Below are 22,510 nucleotides of genomic sequence, written 5' to 3' on the forward strand. Positions count from 1 at the left end.
TCTCAGCTTCGTGGGTTCGGAAGGCTTTATGACGATCCGCTTCCGACAGCTGTGACGCGAAAGGTGAAATCATTGCTTCTAGCCTCAATGCTGTCGAGGCGATAAGAATTTCCAACTGTTCTCTGAAAGATTATGAAATATTACGCCCAAATATGTACTGATGAACTCGATCAAAACTCGGATATCGTGTGCCAGTCTGAAGGCCAGCGTTGAGCCCACAACATCCTATTTTTTATCGGAGGATGAGCAATAGTTCGTTAAAGCCCTTGAAGATCTAGTAAAACAGCTCGAGGACAGTCGTGAAACCAAGGAGCTGCTTGAAGACTTCACTGGCTATATAGCTTTTAGGATAAAGAAGAAGAACCTCGATACAGAAAGTAATTACGGAGAAAAGACAGGTCAAACTACAAGGGGTAGAAATTAAATTTCAAAGAGTCCCAAATTATTATTTTTTATGTATTTTTTTATTTTTGCAAGTTGCTTTACGTCGCACCGACACAGATAGGTCTTACAGCGACGATGGAACAGGAAAGGGCTAGGGGTGGGAAGGAAGCGTCCGTGGCCTTAATTAAGGTACAACCCAGCATTTGCTTGGTGTGAAAATGGGAAACCACGGAAAACCATCTTCAGGGCTGCCGACAGTGGGTTTCGAACCCAATCTCCCGAATACTGGATACTGGCCGCACTTAAGCGACTACAGCTATCGAGCTCGGTAGTTTCAATTTTACCACGGGAAAGAACTGAAAGACGGTTCTAACATCATCACAAACCTTACGGATATCCTGAAAAAGAAATTCCCCGAAATTTATGAGCTTGCAAGTTGCTTCGTGAGAAGTCGTTCTGTCATTCGAATGGACGCTTTAAACAAAAGTAAGACAATGAAGAGACCGGGTTTCAGTTAATACAACACCGATAAAGAAAGAAGAAAAGCAAAGAAATTCCACTGATGCTATGGATAAGTGTCTTTGATATTCTTTTTGTTTTAATATCAGCATTATTCTTTGTGTATAACATACCTGTTTTTTTTATGAAAGGCAGTTTATTATGTTGTATATGAAACCAGTGCTAAGAATGTTAATATACAGGCTCATTAATATGGCCTACCTAATGTTAACGTGGAATTTATCATTTCCTGGCACTTGGAGGAGAACATTTACTGTACTGTTTGTGTTGTGGACAGTTTCCTAACATTTGCTGTTTGTGTTGTTGACGGTGTATATAGTTTCCCAATACTGCTTGTAACAACGGACATATTTCTTGCAGTCATCAAGCTTTAATGTTCGAGTCTGTAACAATTAGAGTCCCTTGTTATTGTTATCATAGGTGTTGAGAACATGAACATATGGAATGACCATTCCACTGCGATCACAGTCTTAGCATTGTTACAACCTTTTATACAGATCGAAATACTTCAGAAACGCTGCTGGATTCACACTGTATTTGATCTAGTATTACTCTACTGTAATAGTGGAGTGGAATGCATTTTCTTAGGTGATGTTAAAATATCAATGAAGTTCTCTTATCTCTAACTTGTGGCTAAAACAGAATAGCTTACAGCAGCCTATCTCATACAGAAGACAAGGCGCTGAGGGTTCATGTTGACGTCATCGACGGCCAAGCGTGGTGGGGAGACCTGCGCGTGATCCCTACCTTTTACTCTAACTACCTTGATCTGCCCCATTAGAAACGGAGTCCGGTCGTCGCACGCCCATTCCACCCTTTGTGTTAAATAATGCGCCCTCTGAAACTGCTTCTACACCCCATAGGCCGTTACCTACTATGTCACCCGGGTTCAGTAGTTTGCCGCATCCATTAGCAATGTTGCTCAGGGGTATTTATAAGTTTTCTGTTAACTCCACAACCGATGTCATTACTTTCTTAATGTTTTTAGTTGAATTCCAAGATCATGCCCTTGTTTTTTTCTCTGTCTCCGTGTCAAATCCTTCAGATAATTTACCCTTATTCCATTGGTGTTCTCTCCGACAATATAGTTAGGGCAATCGCTGAACAGTCATCCATAGAAGACTTCCTTGCCCATCTGTTGGCAAATTTTATTCCCGCTCGAGCTAGATCATCGCTCATTCAAAATTACTACTACCGAGTGCAACGGTTGGATGAGAATTTGGCAGACTTCATCCAAGACATCAAGTTTTACACTAGGGTGTTTGCCCTACATTTCCCGGAAGATCAAATTGTCCAGGCTATTGTAGAAGTTATTTCACCACCTTACAGATCATACTTGTGTTTCGCGTCGCGTCCGCAAACTTTCGCTGAGTTAGAGGCTATGGCTGTCTCAGCCGAAGGAGTTAGATACGCCGATACCTTGCGTGTCGCGAAAGAACCCCTTCCATATTCTAGTAGTTTTCGGCCTCCACCTCGCCGACCCATCACACCCCGTAAATGTTACACTTGCGGGTCGCCTGACCATCTTCGCAATAAATGTCCATTGATCAAATCTAGTAGGACCAATAATGGAGCAAGTTCAGCCCAAGGTTGCTTTAAATGCGGCGCGTTTTCACATATTGCCAAGAACTGCCCTAATGCTAACAGCACTCCCTCCTGCTCAACTTCTGGTGCAACTTCCACCAAGGCCAATAATAATAAGTGACTAGGGGCTTCGGCATAGTCGGTGAACCCTCCTTCCCGAGGCTCAGCCCCAAGTAAACATATCGAAATTTCAGGGAAAACTCAGGCTTCAAATTTATCTTTCGAAGGTCCCAAAGAATGTCTTAGGATTGCGGCGGATACCCCCGCACCTGTGCCTTTTCTCAAAATTGAATTAAATAATGAACCTGTAACAGCTCTATTAGATTCTGGCAGTGTTTGTTCTATTATTTCGGCTGAATGGTACTCCAAATTGAAAACTGTTTGTAGTCTTCCTGACTTTTGTTCGACTTCGGTTCAATACGTTTCCGCAAATTCCTCTCCATTAGAAACTTTAGGTTTTCTGTATGCCAAAATTCGTATATCTAAATTTACTTGGAAATGTAAACTGTTTGTGGCCAAGCACTTGTCTTGCCCTATTATATTGGGAGCTGATTTCATTTCCCACACCGACCTAATGCTCGACCTTCAGAGCAAGTCGTGCTCTTTCAAATTCGATAGTAATTCCAAAATCCCTTTGTTAAAATGTAGTTCTGTAACTTGTTCATCTGTTTCGCCTACCCAGGATGAGATGTTGTTAGATCTTAGACATCTACCTGAGGAGCAGGCTGATAGTATTCGTAAGTTGTGTCAGTCGTTTCCAGAGGTGTTCTCGGATACTCTTGGTGTTACTGACCTTACTGAATACAAGATTGAGGTTACGGATTCGATTCTTGTCCGTTTTCCACCTTATAGGCTATCTCCACCTAAAATGAAGGCGCTGAAAGAAATCATTGATCAGATGCTGAAGGACGGTATTATTCGGCCCTCTAAGTCGGCGTATTCTTCGCCTATTTTTCTAGTCCCGAAACCCCAAGGTGGCTTCAGGCCTGTGATTGATTATAGGGCTCTCAATCGGAAGGTGGTGTTAAAATCCGTACCCCTTCCAGACCTTCACTCTTGTTTTCCTTGGTTTCGTAAAGCTAAGTTCTTCACCATCTTAGATCTTAACCAGGCGTATGTTCAGATACCGTTAGCAAAGGAATCAAAGCACCTGACAGCGTTTGCCACGGATTAGAATTTGTATGAATACAACCGCGTGCCTTTCGTGCTCCCCACGGGAGCAGCTGTACTCACTAGACTGCTAGACAGGGTCTTCTCCGACATCAAGTTTGAGTACTTGTACCACTATCTTGATGATGTCGTCGTATTTTCGGAGACCTTCGAAGAACACCTAGATCATCTGCGAGAAGTCATCAATCGCCTCCGTAAGGCTGGGTTAACTGTGAAGTTGTCCAAGGTTGTCTTCCCTAAGCCCTCCATGTCATTCCTAGGGCATATTGTGTCGCCCGATGGTGTCGCAGTCGATCACTCTAGAACACAGGCCATCCGTGATTTCAAGCCTCCCAAGGACATCAAAGGTATTGCTAGGTACATTGGTATGGTGAATTTCTTCAGGAAATTTATTCCAAATTTCGCCAATAGAGCGGTGCCCTTGAATTTACTTCGTAGGAAAGGCGTCAAATTTGAGTGGGGACCTTCTCAACAAGCCGCTTTTGAAGATCTCAAATTAGCTCTGTGTAACGCCCCTGTTTACGCCATGCCCGATTTCTCCAAGAAATTCATCGTCCAAACCGACGCGTCGTCGTCGGCGGTAGCTGCAGTCCTTCTTCAAGAGACTGAACTAGGGAGGCGACCCATCGCCTATGCATCTAGGACTCTATCGGCTCAAGAAGCCAAATATTCCATCTATGAGCCCGAAGGTTTGGCAGTCTTATTTGCTTTAGAAAAGTTCCGTCTCTATCTGGAACATGTCAGGTTCGACTTGGAAACTGAAAACCAAGCCTTAAGTTGGGTCTTAGGTAGGCCACGTCGTACTGGTCGTATAGCCCCGTGGGCCATCCGAATTTCGGCCTTCCAATTTGATGTTAGGCATATCAGAGGTTCTGAAAACGTGGTTGCTGACGGACTAAGCCGTATGTTTTCTAATGATGTAGAGACCCCGGATCTGGAAGATGGTTCTTCACCTCCCGTGTCCATACTATCTGAGGTTAATGCCATCTTAACAGATGCTCCCATGCTCTTTAGGGATATTGAGAAATATCAACGTGAAGATCCGACGCTGGCTCCGATCATGGAAACCCTTTCTTCTGGGGAACATGTCGTCCCTTATGTATTGAGGAATGGTGTTTTATGTTGCCCGTCGAGGCATGATCAAAAACTGAAAGTTGTAGTTCCAGCTGTTCTTGTACCAATGATCTTTAAGTACTATCATGAGACCCCATTAGGGGGGCATTTAGGCATCTTTAAAACCCGTAAAAAGATTCGTGAAATGTTCATCTGGAAGGGTATGGACGGAGAAATCCGTGAATTGGTAAAATCTTGTAAATCATGTTGGCTTAGTAAACCCACCATGTCCACTAAGCAAGGGCTTTTGTCTTCTCATCAAGCGTCGCGCCCCATGGAACGTCTCTACATCGATTACGTAGGACCCTTTCCCCAGTCAAAGGGGAACGCTAACAAGTTCATCTTTGTATGTGTAGATGGTTTTATAAGATTTTCTTGGTTATTTCCGACTAAGCTGGCCACCGCTCAGTCCACCATTACTTGTTCAAATTCCATTTTTGCTTCTTTCGGTCCGTGTCAATATATTGCATCTGATAATGCTAAAGCTTTCACATTCAATCTCTTTCGTAAATTCTGTTTTGGTCTGTCCATATCTCATGTGACTACTTCGGCTTATTATCCTCAACCATCTCTTTCTGAACGGGTCAATCGTAATCTGAGGTCGGCCCTTATTGCCTATCATCACGACGATCATTCTAGGTGGGACACGTCCTTGCATTGGTTAGCTTTTCCTTCGAATTCGGCGGTTCATGAATCTTATAAGTTTACTCCAGCTTCCTTGATGTTCAAGTTTGTACCCAACACGCCGCTCTCTAACCTTTGGTCTCTTATTGATATTCTACCTGAGACAATAGATCCAGATAATATTAAAGATCTTTGGAAGAAGGCTAAAGCCAATCTTAAAGTGTCTCATGAAAAGGTTAGGGAAAGATATGATCGTGGACGGAGACCCACCAATTTGAAGGTAGGTGACCAGGTGATGGTCAAGAATTTTGTTCCCGCGGGCAAACTTGCCGCCAGATTTCATGGGCCGTGCATAATTGTAGTTTTTCTCACGCCGGTCACGTTGTTGCTAAGCAATCCAGCCACCGAGAGGATATTTAGGGTTCACCTGTCCCAGGTGAAACCTGTGTAATTTCCGCACTAACTTAGCTGGTTTTTGTTTTTGTTACATTTTGAAAGAAATCTGAAGGTCATATTTTTGGTTTCATTTTGAGGCCTTCTGCTCTTGGAATTATGTTCTTTGTTTCCTAATGTTCATTGTATAACCTCCCCCGACCAGTTAAACTGCTATCCTGTCCTTGCCATGGCCATTACCACGCTCCCGTCTCCTGCTCAAACACACAGTGGCTAATTAAAATGAAATAAATATTTCCACGCCGCTGGCCCCTCAGCTCCACCACAAGTACTGTACCCGAAAATCATTATGGTCCAACAAATTCTGCCGGCGATATCTTAATGTTTCAGTGCCCCCGCAGCCGCGCGGCGCCGTGCCGCTACTGGAGTAGAGCACGGGCCCGATCTACTTCAGTGAGGTCAACCAGTGTACGGCGAGCCGGAACCCTCCTCCCGGCCAAGGCTGATGTGCGGCGCACCTCCTGCAACTTGCCCGCGGTCTGTAAACCTTCGCCGCGTGTGCGGCGTGCTTCAGCACCACTACCCCTCTCATGGTGCGGGAGAGCGGTATCTCAGGGTACTTGAGGGGTCCTAGCGGCCTCCTCTGGACACCAGCAGCGGCGGCTGGTCTGGCCGTCAAACTTAATCAACATTTAAAGTACTTATTCAGCTACATGGACATTCCATTTCTACAATTACTACATTTTTGGATTCAACTGCTACGTTTGGTGGACTTAGGAAACGTTTTGTTTCCTTTGAAGAATTTAAAGTTCCTTTTTCTGTATTCTACTACTACAAGCACAAAGACATTTCATCAAAGCTACTACAAAGAATTTTGAAACTGAATCATACCTATCTAAAAACCTACGGCTACGGGAAAATTTTATTTTCTCTTTTAAATCGTTCTGCAACTAATTTCAATAATCTACAGCAAACATGGACTTGTTTTAAAACAAATTTTGTTTTCTCCTGTGTCACCCCTTGGAAGGACTTTTGGGGGGGGGGGGAGGTCTGTACCGGGCGGTACACCTCCACGCCGCTAATTCAAACATTGCGCCAGTTGATACTCCTCTGCTGGAGAAAGCCTGAACTTTAACAACCATATTAATTCTAAGGTTTCTCAGAAGATGTCTCTACTGTAAATTTTGAAGTGTTCTGAACTATGCCTGTTTCGATGTGTATTTGTTTGCTCTGCAGTAAGAAATTTGAACATTCTCTAACAGATGTCTCTACCAAAACTGATAACGCTCTCTGGTGTAAAGGAATGAACTGTCTGTAAGAAATTTAACATTCATAAGTTTTGTTTTTGCTAAATTTTGTTCTGCGGTTTGAGAGTTGGCAATATAATCTGTTTCTTCCGCTTGTTTTGAATGTAGCCAATCAAAAATTTCAGTAATTAATTTTCCAGTTTTGACTTGTAAGCTTTAGCCGACCAATAAAATTTTGTGGGCGGGTTGTAATCATTCATGAAACGACTCGAATTTTCCGCGAGGGTATATAAACTGCTGATTTTCTTGTCTCCCGGCCACTTCAGTAACATGTTTCCTAGTGTGATTATGTAGCAGGGGGCGGGAAGCGCCTCTTCCTTCGGGCAGCAGTTCTTCCATAAGGTAATGGCCTTTTAATAACTTCATTTCTTGCTAGCTCAGCAGTTTAACCCTCGGGGCAGGTTCGAAACTTTTATTATGTAACTTTCCTTTAAAATGTAGAAGACACTTGGTATAAAATTCTGTCTCCTTAACTACAAATTGGGATAGAGAGTGCTTAACCCTCTCGAGCTCCCACTCATATTGTTCTGAGGTGACTACGTTTTCATTACCGTATTTCTTCTCTTCATAATGTAAATAAGTTTTCTTATCGTGTCACCTCCTTAGTATGGGATTAGCCCTTGCATAAGCGGCCTAAGAGCGAAATAGGTTTTAAAAAGGTGTATTAGGAGTGCAAGTTACGCCTCCACTCAAGTTGGTATTTTGGGGCCATGTAATTGTCCTGTTTCTTTAGTGAATAGGCCTCAGTAGGTTAGGTATTTTTACCCCTGTTCTTGCGTGCCTGGAGGGCAACTTGAAGGTGGAGTTTGGTGTGGCTTTTGAATAGGCTTGAACTTTGAGAGCGGGTTGCTCTTTCTTAAATTGTATTTTCTGTGTGCCTCGAGCAGGCTTAACTGGGTAATTGGGAGCAAATGCTCCTTGGCATGATTGGGGTTTTCTGCCCCCTTGTTGAATCTTGTGTATTAGTCAAGTTGGACTCATTGCTCAGGGATTGTGAATCTGGGCCTCGAAGCCCAAAATCCATTAATAAACTGTAATTGTACATTCTTAACTTGTTGATATACAACTGAGTTCCTGTTATACTTGTTATTTCTTGATCTCGAAAAGAAAATATAACCTTTGTTAAATTTTAAATTAATTTTAATTTCGTTGTTGAGACCTATTCCACCCAGCACCTTCTTTCACGTCTGCTGTTCCACAGATACCTCGGAACATGTATTATCTCTAAACTAATTATGTGGTTAAGTGTAAGAGAGGGCCGCGAGCCCTAACTTCGCCACTGCTAAAATAAAATAAATAAATAAATAAATAAATAAATAAATAAATAAATAAATAAATAAATCCTGAGAAGAATAATAGGGCCAAGGAGTCTACCAGATGGAAGGCGATGGTACAAACCCAACAATGAGCTCTACCAGCATCAAGAAAACCTCATAGATGCCATCAGAAGAAAACGTCTGACTTTCTATGGACACCTATACAGAATGGATCCTAATAGATTATCCCATAAGATCTTCAAGGTTGCTAACAAAGGCAAAGCTACTGGATTCCCCTGGACCAAACAAGTGGACGAAAATCTTGCAGAGCTTAATGTTAATCAAGCCGCCATTACTGACAGAAATGCATAGCGTTTAATAGTCAAAACTAAACCTTTCCTAACATTTCTTACATCAGCTAGCCACAAAGGAGCCGGGAATTGGTCAGAGGAGCGCAGGAAAGAATTCAGCGAGAAAATGAAGGAATACTGGGCCAACAGGAAGGCTCAAGAGGCCACTAAGAATACAATCCAGTATGCTAAAAGGGGCAGACGACGACAAAAAAACAGCTGGAACACAAGCACCTTGGTCCACAGATGGCCTAAACGCAAATAAAAAAATAATAAATAAATAAATAAATAAATAAATAAATAAATAAATAAATAAATAAATAAATAAATAAATAAATAAATAAATAAATAAATAGCACATATTGTGTGGTTATGAAAAGCATGGGCATATTCGTAGCTAATAGCCACAATCTATTTGTGCTGTACCATACACCATTCTTCTGTTTGCTTCAAATGGTGGGCTTGTTTGGAAGAGGTGTGAACAGAGTCTGCCACATGTCCACAAACCCAGTCTCACACAGGTCACATTCAGAGTAAGCTAAGTTTCGTCCAACCCTTGTCCCGTTTCCCTACGGTGTCGGGTATGAGGTGAGATGAATTTGTCGTGGCGGGTTTTTATGACCGGACGCCCTTCCTGACGTCAACCTCTTCAGAGGAGTTAATGAGATGAAATGAATGACGTGAAACCCGGTGCCGGCTCATAGCCTACTCCTGTCGAATAGCACCAAGGGATCTACGAATCACCATCAAGAGCATCATATTCCCTCACTCCAAATGAGCACTACGGAGAGGTTTGGAATTTAATCCAGGCTTTTGGCACGCAATCTAGTGATTAGAAATTGTGTACCACCAAGGGGACTCGAACCGGCTAACCTCGGTGTCAGACCGTTTAGACTTCAGCGCCTTAAGGATCATGGCCACCAAGCGGGTTATTCAGAGTAAGCTATAAGAGCCAGTAAGTTATGAAGTGACTGAACATAAAATAATATAAATAATAACTACTATTGTTATATTGGGAACTTTAATCTTCACTATTTACATTGAATTTAGCACTATTGTCGCTGTGTACGTTTGAAAACGTATTTCCATAGAATGATCTTTTTTAAATTGCCGTTTCTAAAACTGGAACCCATTTTTTTATTTCACTGGAAGAACACAAATTTATTTAGCACACCTACCATGTGCTAAAAAATACACATGTTTTTTTTAATTTTCTGAAATGCAGTAAAGGTGAAAACAAAACATACTGCTATATTCAAGCAAGTTGAAATATGATTCGGGCTAAAACTGAGCATACAATACATCACTTATTTCATATTTCTGCAAATATATGAGGTATGCCAGCTGTCAGTCAGAGTGGTCACACCCCCAGGCAGTAAATAATGTATGAAATATTAATGCTACACATATAACCCAGATATATTTTAAATCTACAAGGAATTTCCTATGAGATGGACTTAAAAACTGTGAAACATGGAAGAATTTGGTATATGCCCACCTGAGGATAAACAGGAGGAACGAAATATTTCTATTATACTCAGGATACAGCGGTAGGAACTTACGCAGAATTATCTGGACCTGGGGCTGGAACAAACATATAAAAACAATTTCAAAATTCAACAAACTTTTCATTATTAACATGGCACTACATCATTTGAATCTCACTCTAGTTTTCAGTTATCTTAACAAAGACAAAGATTTTATCACGTTGTTTCATTTCCCTTTCAACCTGTGAACATCATTTTTTACGGCGTGAACAATACTGGTATGACATGAAGGAGAGACACAGGATAATAATGTTATTGCTTTTACGTCCAACAAACTACCTTATGAGGTTTCTAGTCATGCCGAAGTGCCGAAATTTTGTCCACAGGAGTTATTTTACGTGCCAGTAAATCTACCGACACGGGGCTGACTTATTTGAGCACTTCCAAATGCCACCAGACAGAGCCAGGATCGAACCCGCCAAGTTCGAGTCAGAAGGTCAGCGCCCCGACCTTCTGACCCACTCAGCAAGACAGGATAAATAGAAGACTTCTCTTTCAACAAATTACAAGCCGAAGAAGGACATGACACATCCCAATCTGATTTATTGCACACGATTGCCCTTGCAGCATGGCACGATTTACAGAATGTGGACAAGAAGAGATTCTGTTTATTCATCTGATTGTCATGGCCCATACTTCTTCAAAGTGAACCTAGAGTTCTTCCAACGTGGTCCCAAGTGCCCCGTAGCAGACCAGTCATCCAATGAATGACCACATGTTTTCGATGGGTTAGATGTCCTGTGAACACTCAAGTGACAGGAATCACTAGACAATCTACGCCACATCGATCACGCCTCCAACACAACCGCAATGTTACGGTTGCGGGTCAGTGAAACAACGATGTGGACTAGGAATGGAATTCGATGACACCCAATAGCATAACCCCAAGTGCTGGACTGCATGAATGTGTCATGGTGCAGACAGACTCAGGTGTTACCATCATACAGCCGCAAGCAGAGGAGATGAAGTCATGCCATTCGTTCCCGTCTCCTGGGTCTGATGTGCCATGCTGCCGGTGCATGTAGTGAGCAGTCAGTAGTAGCCTGTAAATATTGCCACCTGCCTGCAATCTTGAACGAGGGTGTTAGATGCAACTGTATGGTCTGTAGTTGCCAAAGGAACAAGACGTCAGTGTGGCATGATTTACGAACAGCGACATACTAATCGCGTCTCATTGTTTGTGGGACTGATACCTTTGAGACAACTGAACTCAGAGAACATGAAGTTTATACTTTATTCTCAACTTGTCTTAATGAACCAAGGATGTACTGATCTTGTCTGCCATCTTGTGGCAGAAACACAAGCTGTGTCTAGATAGTGAGCCCCACTGTTTTACTGTATGCTTGCCCAATAAGTTTTTAATGGTTGCTGATTTGTAACAATATAATTCAACTTATATCGTAACGGTCCACCTTTTCAATACTATATTATGCAATGTTTAAATTGCATTTCTAATCTAGGAAGTAGTTTCGGCCTTGGCTGGCCATCATCAGTCTTAATGCAAAACTGTACAAACACACCCAATAACGAAAACAAAATGTACAAACACACACAAATGACATTAAAAAATTAAAATCATCGGGGATGAACTACTGTATGTGCACAACGTGTAAAGTATGACGAAATTAAAATCAAATGAGAATTAAAATCAGAATTTTAGAGCCTGATTTTAATTTGTGCACATACAGTAGTTCATCCCCGATGATTTTAACACTTTTTAATGTTATTTGTGTGTGTTTGTACATTTGATTTAGTTATTGGATGTGTTTGTACAGTTCTGCATTAAGATTGATGTTGGCCAGCCAAGGCCGAAACTAGTTCCTAGATTATAAATGTATTTTAAACATTGTATTATATGTTGTTGAAATGGTGGCCGATTACGACATAAGTTTAATTATGATTGTGATCACAATTCAATACGGATCACAACCATGAAGTTTACACCCCATTATTATGCTGATTTGTAGTTTAAGTTTTTATTTATGTTTATCTATTAAGCAGAACATGGCCTGAAAAAGGGCAGAAACTAGAACTGAATAGTGTTGTTCGGGATGGACAATCTTTCCAATTCTCCCTTGTCATTCAGAACTACGTCAGGTGTTTCAAGAATCAAAGAAGGAAATTATGTGATCTAAATTTTACCATATTTGAAATATGTGTTATATGATTTACATGCGCTTCGTTCCATCATTGGAAGTGAACAGTTCTTAAATTTTGTGGCTGATCTGAAAATTTACTGGTGTTGTGTTCCGTGTATGTCATATACATTTTATCCTATTTAGGAAGATCTATGGCGAATATTCAAATTTCAGTAATTTATTATTTATTTATTTATTTACTTATTTATTTATTTATTTATTTATTTATTTATTTATTTATTTATTTATTTATTTATTTATTTATTTATTTATTTATTTATTGTTTTTTTAGGTAGCAGGTAGGGACCATCTTTGGAGGCAGCTCTACCCAGGGTGTGGCGCCCCTGCCTATTTTTTGAGTCTCGGAGCAGTCTGATCTGGTGTGTAGCATTTGGTAAGGATCCCGGCTGAGGGTTACGGTGAAGAACTATACGGTATCTGTGGCGGACAAGGACTTCAGTACGGTTGCGGACGAGGCAGCGCCGGAATCAGAGGACCGGGTCACCAACCTTGCAGTTCTTGAGAAAGCACATATTAAAAGCATCGTTGGCCACCGTCTCAGATGGATAGGGCACATTCATCACATGAGTTGAACCAGAATTCCTCGTCAAATCCAGTGTGGTGAACTCTGTTCCGGCACAAGACCTCATGGAGCCCCTTTGAGGCGTTTCAAGGATCAGATAAAGCATACTATGAAAAGAGCTGGATTTAACGCCCACTCCTGGGATACGCTTGATAAGAATCGTACACTTTGGCGCTACACCGTTTCAACTTCGGTTTCGCTGTTTGAAGAGGAACAACTCAGTTGCGCCCTCCATCAACCATTTCATGTGATCTGTGTGGACGTACGTTTCATGGTATGATTGGGCTGCTAAGTCATATGAAACATAATCGCAAAGCTTTGAGAGTGTGAAAATGTAAACTGCTGAAGAAAATTCTTTACTTGGATACGATTTGCAGCCAAAGATGACAACGATTTTAAATTTTTGGTGAGCTGTGCGCTCTAATTTATAACTTTTACTTTTTCTCATTAATATGATCTGATTATCATCGTCATCACCACTTCTTCCTGTCAAAGTATAGTTTCTCTTCCCCTATCTCCTCCCAATTGAAATTCATCCTGCTGAGCTCTGATTTTACTATGTCTATCCACCGATTTCTTGTCCTTCCTACTGACTTCTTCCCTTTCACTTCTCAGTCAAAGTAATTCCTTGCTGTTCTCATTCTGTCCATCCTCATAACATGTCCCAACCATTGTACCTGCGTCTTCCTAAAAGCTCAGTAACAGGTACTTTTGATGCCAGCCTCCTTCCTGTTTGTTTCATTTCCAATCTTGTCCTTTCTGGTCTTTTGGTTCATTCTTCTAATGGATTTCGTTTCTGTTGACTGGATTTTACTATTAGCCTTGTTACATAGCGTACATATTTTGAGTCTATAGGTGATAATTGGAATGAAGTAGGTATGAAACATCGTCAATTTTGCTTTCTGCAGTATTTTATTATCCCAAATTAGATTTCTCTCTTGAAGATAAACTAGAGGAGCTTTCGAAGTCCTATTAAGTATTTCTTGGTTTATTGTGTTACTCTTGAAATGATACTTCCAAGGAACCGAGTTCGCTCCAGGAAAAGGTTTCAAACTGTGCCTTTCCTGTTGATAGTCCTTTCAACAGTTTTGTTATACTGATGTTTAGTTTATATTCTTTAAACTTACCATTCAAACATTTGGTCTCTTCTGCACTTGTGTTTCATTTAATCCCCAGATCAGAACACCATCTGCAAATATTAGAGTGTCAGGCTCCTTGCAATGTTCTTTAATAGATTTTATGATCCTATCCATGACAATGATGAACAGGGGTGGTGACAAGGCACTTCCCTGATTTTATATAAGTTTTTTGGTAATTTGCTATTGTAACTTCAGGGCAAATATATTGTGAAGCTTGAATTGTTGTTGCGTTCGTTGTAATAATTGTTACATAAAGTTAGCTTGGGTTTTACCTCATCTTCTGCACTTTGTGAATTATTGTTGTCCAGCTGCATCAGTTGTAACCATTGTTGTGCTGGGTGTGGGCGTGACAAGTACTTCTGCAGTGTAGTGAAAATTTAATGTAGTTTTAGTTTTGTGATTAATTGTAATGTGAAGTGACCTTCGGTGTTTGGTGGAACAGTTTTTTCCTTGCTAATTTCAAGGCAGATTTTGGTTAATTAAGTGGTAAATATGCCTTTGCTGGCGAGATGTAGTGTTTACAGTGCACTATGTCTTCTGGTATGGGCTATATCAAATTTGTTACTTTCATTTACCTGTCTCAGTCTCATCCTTGGCTTCGACAGTATGAAAGTGACTGAGGTATGAGTTATGCTAGTAATACCATTCCTTATGCAACCAGTCCCTGTTATGAATGGTGTGAAACTATCGCTCATAGGGTCGGTTGGTGCATGCATTTCAGTGGGCTTGGCAGACTGATATGTAATAGCAACGGCTGGCTCGGTGAGGAAAGCAACGGGAAACTACCTCACTCCTCATTTCCCTAGTATGCCTCTTCAGTGACGCCTAGGCTTTTTATGACAGCCGTTGGCGGAGCTGCAGAGGATCAAACCAGCCTTCGGGCTGAATACCCAACATACACAAGTGGTAAATTAATAACATTCAAGCTTCGTAATGTTGTGTTCAGGTCATAAAATCTGTTGAGCCTAATCAAGATTAGTCAAGGTTAAATAGACAGTATCCAAAATCAAAATGTAATCTATCTTGCAAACTTACAAAAATATGTTTACATTTAAATTAATGGGTTACAAGATTTACAAGATTTATAATTTTTACAAGGAGGCCTCCTTTAAAGTAGACTGTATTACAATTCTATACAATGATTTTCATTTTGCGTGGTTTAAGGCATATTTAATTTAAATTCCTTTTAAATTCTTTTAATATTATTAGATACCCTCAGCTTATTTAATCTTTTAGAATACGCTATGGCATGAATTACAACTACTGGTTCTTCTTCTTCTTTTTCATTTGAATAATTTATATATTTTGATCTTACATTTCTAATTTCCTTGATCATTGAACTAGTTTTAAAAATTTACTTGTGATTGTCATTTGGGTGAATTTGGTATGTAATTGATCCTCAGTGGTACCAAACGATTATTTTTGCCACTTCTTTATTATTTCTTTCGTGAATGTGCTCCAGCTTGACCTCCACAAGGAGAAGATTTTTGTTTTTAAAGGTAAGTGTTCTGTGTGATCTTGTTCATTTTGGTGACTTGATGTTCCTTCTCCAACCCACAGTTGTCATGGAAGGGCAATCCACAACACCAATAGGCCAGGATTGTCCAATGGTCAAAGGTAGAATAGTATCTGTACGGGCATCATGTTCCACTACTTTTCAGCATCCCTAAAACCTTCACTTGTTGTGTCACCGCTTGCACATGCACTGTACTGAACACATATTGACCCTGATCTATGCACTTCCCCTAGGAGAGGGCTGTCAGATGCATCCTCCTTAATAATAATAATAATCGTATGGCCTTAGCTACCGTTTGCAGACATTTCGATTTGACGCCATCTGGCTGTCTGCTCGTCAATTTCGACGTTCCGGTTTACTCTGTCTGCCATCTAGCGGACCTAGAGTAAACCGGATCTCTCTTGGGCATCTATGGCTGAGATTTAATTAATTTTGTCGGGTAAATACCAAATGTATCACCAGAGTTCTTTTACATGCCGACATCGTACGACATGGAGTGTCGAATGGACTTTTTTCCGCCCTTCAAAAATCCGACTACCTCTGCCGGGTTTGAACCCGCTATCTTGGGATCCGGAGGCCGACACTCTACCACGGATCCACAGAGGCGGCTACATCCTCCTTGATGCAACACTTCAAATGGCCCGGGGTGTAAAAATGAAGGGAGATTACAGAGGTGCAATATCTAACTCAACTGGAATTAGTATTCAACACAGTTTTATTTATATTATCTACTTCACAGAGCTAAATATCGGGTCAGAACAGTTGTTAGGAGTTAAGAATAAAACCAACAATGATAGCTATTACCCAGTAATAATATTCTGTGGAGTATAAAACTAAATATAAGTTATAACCTGCATAGTGGAAAAGAAAAAAATACCTCCGAAACACAATCAGGTAAGTCTGCTGGAATGGAATTCACTGCGTTATTAGGTAATTGTCTCATATTTAAGAGAACTGACCCTAACTGGTGTCTTATCGGTGTGTTATACACCCTCTTTAGATCGTTACTTCAACCTCTAAATACTGACGAAAGTTACTTTATATCTTAATGTCATTAAAACAATTAGTTTTCATATCTGTTAACGGATAGGTTATGTAATATGCATACGGGTTAACTTATGTGTGAATAGATGTGCTTATAACTTGTAAACACTCTTTTGTGTTCCAAATTGTTTAGGAAACTTTTAGTTAAATATGTGTTGACTCAAGTGAACTCTGGAACTAAGATGTACCAAGGAGATCAGATCATTCTAGATATCCTTGAGTAATATGCTGAAATGACAAAATTGTTTCAAATGTAAAACACACACTAGGTAGCAAAAATATTGGAAAAACTTTCAAATGCAGAATAGAGTCTAAATATCGAACTCTGGCAAAAGTTTTGAAACACAGAACAGAGCCTTGAGAACAAAATCCCACAAGAGATTTTAAATGTAAAACAAAGCATAAATAGGAAAAACCCATGCCATATTTTAATGTTTAATGGAGCGTACATGACAATATCTCACAACAAATTTCAAAATCTAGAACAAAAACGTTTTATTATTAGGCTATCACTCGTTAAGGAGTATGATTGTCTTCCAAAGGCATGTTCAAACCACGTGAGTTCTTTGATGGCTGTATAATCCAATTCTGGAACCACAGACTCTTCCACAATATTGGCACATGGTGTCTTGTGTGGCCACTGGTCCTTGAGGGTTGATACTTCTGCTATGTATACGCTCTTTCCTACCATTGCGTTTGTCAGTCAAAAGTTTCCTCCGTTGTAGTTCAAAGGACAGAGTGGATGCCACAACCTCCCAATTATCAGGGTCAGTTTGACATTTTTTTAGATACTCCTTCAGAACGTCTTTATTTCCTCTCTCCGTCCTTCAACTGACAGTACATGATTAGTTTTTTGAGACGTGACTCAGGCATGCGAATTACATGACCTGTCCATTATGAGAGCCTCAATGCGGGTTGTATTAGCTTGCTCCAAAAACGAATATATTACTGCGTCTGTCTTGCCATTTTATTCCTAGGATTTTCCTAATGCAGCATCGACTGTAATTTTTATCTTCAAGCCTACCAGGAAATACGAGACACTTAGATCCCGATGTTGTAAAGGAGTTTCACGGGAGATTAGAAAAGAACCCAGCTAGTTTTATTAATTGGTTTTGATTATGACAAAATTAACTTCCCAGAATATATTTTTGTACAAATTTTCACACCTCAATTGAAAGGACACGCTAATCTGTTCTTTCTCAGAATAAAGACTACAAAATCTCTCAGCAAAATTCGAAAGTGAAACAGAACGTAGGCACCAAAATATCACAACAGATTTCAACTGTAGGGCAGAACCTAGGTAGCAAAATACCACACATGAAGGAAAAGAACCCAGATATTTTATTTCTTACGTTTTATTGCGACAAACTAATTTTCCAGAAGATATTTTTATACAAAATATCACACCTCAATTGAAAGGACATCCTGCAATGTGGTGTCACCCCTCAATTGAAAGGACATCCTGCAATGTGGTGTCACCCCTCAAGTGAAAGGACATCCTGCAATGTGGCACTATCCCTCAAGTGAAAGGACATCCTGCAATGTGGCACCATCCCTCAAGTGAAAGGACATCCTGCAATGTGGCACCATCCCTCAAGTGAAAGGACATCCTGCAATGTGGCACCATCCCTCAAGTGAAAGGACATCCTGCAATGTGATGGAATAATTTAAATGGCCTAAATTTAAGGTGGCGTGATTTTAAGAGAGTTTCTTTGGGAATTTAATTCTGAAGGTGTGAACAAGAGCATTTATTATACAAAAGTATGGTGCTGAAGAGAATGAAGATAGTGTATAACTGAACTACTGCACAGTAAGATCAGGCCCTTATTAAAGTTATTGCAGCCTAAATCATTTGGAGACCTGTGCAGGATTATAAGGCAACTGGAAGAGTAACATAAAATTAAGTCCACCCAAGAGACAAGTCACATTAGGATATGTATCCAGTGTGGAGAACAAGACATGAAACTGTATCCGGTCTATTGTGATGAAACATCAAAAGCATGTGGTCAAGAAACCTAAGAAGAGTAGGAAAGCAATTGACCAAATAATTAGTGAAATGGACCATTACCGTGAAGGTCGGTGACACATTTTTCAGCCAAATAGATAGCCAAACCAGTAATTTGTTTGTAAATAAGGCTGTAGCCGACTTACTTCTTCCTACAAAACCTCACCAGCTTTGGAAGAGTGAAAGGAGCAGTTGGTGATGCGAATTACCATATTTATGTGTGTATAGGTCGCTCGCGTGCATAAGCCGCACCTCAATTTTGAGACAACATTTGTGGGGATTACTTTTCTGAATTCCGTTATAGAATTAAAGTATGTAACTTCGTTCTGTGAAATGTGACAATGTTGTAAATTCCTTATAATTCAATGATCACCTGAAGGTAAAAAGGTACAGCCTTAGCTGAGGGACTGAAGGTGGTGGTGAAAGTACGGTACCTAATAGCATTCATAGTTTGCATGGCAGTTGATCGCTGTAAATTCAGGAACATGGGTCCTTGTCAGGGCATGTTAGACTTCATTCAAAATTTAAATTATAAGTCTTGTGTTCCACTGAAGAAAATGGTAATAGAGAAGCGGAAAGGAATTTTGATGTTGATGACAAGAACATGCGGCGTTAGATTTTAATTAAAGATGCACTTGAAAAAGGTCACAGAATCGTTAAGTATTTCGCGGAAAAAAGCGCAATATGGCGTATGTACTTTCTATGCCAAGTGAAATGCTGCAGTTTGAAGGACAAAAGTTTGTTGAAAGAATGGAAGGTCCTGAAAGTCAATTTAAAGCAAGTTACGGTTGGGCATGGCATGGCACGGCATGAGTTTTCAATTCACAGAATAACGTCAGTGGATCAGCGGCTACCCAAAACGTTCCAAGATAAACTGCTCAAATTTTAGCGGCTTGTCTTGAATTTAAGAAAGATGCATGATTATAGTATGGGAGCAATAGGAAATGCTGACGAAACTCCAGTATTTTATTAATGCCTGGGGAAACTATGGTCCACAGAAGAAGTGAAAATAACATTCAAGTTTGAACTGCAGAGGCAGAAAAAGAGCGATGTACTGTGATGTGCATCACAGCTGATAGGGCCTTTCGCAATTTATAAGCGAAAATCAATGCCGAAGGTAAAGAAGCCCCCAGGGATAAAAGTAAGAGTGCGGGAAAAGGGGTGGATGAAGGAAGATTTGTACATGGAATGGTTTAAAATAGAATGGTTTCATAGTACTGGTGCTCTGTTACATCAGCCATCCGTGACGGCAATTGAGAGCGAAAGTCAAAACCAGCTATGGTTGTGATTTCTGGTGGAATGACGGAAATGTTGCAGCCCCTAAATGTCTCCATCAACTGGCCTTTCAACGCACATCTGTGGGATCTCTACTGTGAATGGAGGGGAAATTCTAAGATAATCACACCGAAAAATCTTCAACTTCTCAAATGTGTGAATGGATCCTGGATGCATTGAAATTAATCCCAGCGAGATGGTAGCCAAGAGATTCAAAACTGTGTCAATTTCCAACACAATGGATAAGACCTAAGACGACACAGAGTGAGGTGCATCATCTGACAGTGGTGGTGACAGTGATAAAGTGTCAAATGATGATAAACTATTTGAATCTCATTTGGAAGCAATAGGTTGTAAGGTATGCAGATACGAATGATTTATTACAGAAAAGTGTTCTAAAATAAAGGATGTTTACTGTAGTTATTTTTGAAAATTCCAAGTACAAGCCACACCCAATTTTTACATACCTATATTTAGTAATAAAGGTGCGGCCCATACACGCGTAAATACGTTACTCGACTCAAGGTTATGTAAAAGTGAAATCAGTTCATCATACGTTATAAGATAGGTTAGGTATTTAGGTTTCAAAACGTGTATGTGTAATAGTTTTGGTTACGTTTATCACTCATATTCTTTCATGTGTTCCAAGTTGTTCAGGGAACTTCTAGTTGTATAATTCTATGTGGGTGTTAATTCAAATATTAAGATTATGTTGTGCTTATCACTTATGAATTCAGTTATGTGTGATGCAAGTTGCTCAAGAAACGTCCAGATGTATATGTGCTTCCTTAAGTGAAATCTGGCACCTTGATCTACCAAGGACATCTGCAGAGTATTTTAGGTTTTTCTATATATCCATAGGTAATCTATATATCTATAGGCCTATATATAAAATAAGAGTTTTGTCTGTACATTGCTCAGAATTTAAAAAGGATGGCATTTCTGTGTCAGTCGTGTCCACAGTAACAAGGAAATGCACTTTTTCATTTTCCATAATATCTGTCTATCTGTCTGTCTGTATGTATGTATGTATGTACACGCATCACGAGGAAACGGCTGAAGAGAATTGAATGAAAATCGGTATGAAAAGTCGGGGAATAAGTCGCTACAATCTAGGATTAAATAATTTTATTCACGCTGAATGAAATGGTAGTTTAGGGGAAGGCTTAAAATTCAATTCTCAAACATTTATGCTATTAATGGTCGTATCTTAATGAAAATCGGTATGCAAAGTTGAAGAATAAGTCGCTATAATTTAAGTCACAGATAATTGTATTCACGCTGAGTGAAATGGTAGTTTAGGGGAAGGCCTGAATTTAATTCTGAAATATTTATGTTATCAACGGTCGTATCTTAACGAAAATCGGTACGCAAATTCAGATAATAAGTCGCTACAATCTAAGAAATAAATAATTTTACTCACGCAGAGAAAAATGGTAGTTTAGAGGAAGGCCTAAAATTTAATTCTCAAATATTTATGTTATTAGTGGCCCTATCTTAATGGAAATCAGTATGCAAATTTGGGGAATAAGTCGCTATAATATAGGCTATAAATAATTTTAATCACGCTGAGTGAAATGGTAGTTTAGGGAATGCCTAAAATTTAAATTTTGAATATTTGTGTTATTAGTGGTCCTATCGACAAATACTACATTACTAAAATTATATAGTATGAAATTTCCGATCATTTATGTCTTATACATTTTTACTGTACCGGCTATGATAACAGGGATGCTAAGTCCATATCAGCACCAAGTCACGAGAAAATGGGTAGACAGAATTTAATGAAAATCGTTAAGTAAAGTCTGGGAGTAAGGAACTACAGTCTACGCTATAAGTAATTTGGTAAGACGCCCTAATATTGCGGAGTCGAAAGAAAACTAAATGTGAAGGCCTACAATACAGAAAGCTCATAACATTGAACAACAATAACATTACATTGACCATTGTTTGTTGTGATGTGCTTTGTGTCTTCTGTTGCCAGTCATGTCCGATAAATGAGATTATTGCTGTATACAGAGTTTTTTATTAGCTTTACGTCACACCGACACAGATATGTATTATGGCGACGATGGGATAGGAAAGGGCTAGGAGTGGAAAGAAAGCGGCCCTGGCGTTAATTACGGTACGACCTGGTGTGATAATGGGAGACCACGGAAAACCATCTTCAGGGCTGTCGACAGTGGTTTTCGAACCCACTATCTCCCGAACGCAAACTCACAGCTGCGCACCGCACAGCCATCTCGCCCGGTCGTACCGAGTGTAACAGCCTGCCTGAATGTTGGCGGGAAGTAGCTGGGGAGTTAGATAACTTTCTTCTTAAGCATGGCATTCCTCTGGTTCATAAAAAAATGGAAATGGCGTATGGCTTTTAGTGCCGGGAGTGTCCGAGGACAAGTTCGACTCGCCAGATGCAGGTCTTTCGATTTGACTCCCGTAGGCGACCTGCGCGTCGTTATGAGGATGAAATGATGATGACGACACATACACCCAGCCCCCGTGCCAGCGAAATTAACCAATTAAGATTAAAATTCCCGACCCTGCCGGGAATCGAACCCGGGAC

Source organism: Anabrus simplex, chromosome 12 (genome assembly GCF_040414725.1).
Source record: "Anabrus simplex isolate iqAnaSimp1 chromosome 12, ASM4041472v1, whole genome shotgun sequence".
Taxonomy (NCBI): Eukaryota; Metazoa; Arthropoda; class Insecta; order Orthoptera; family Tettigoniidae; genus Anabrus; species Anabrus simplex.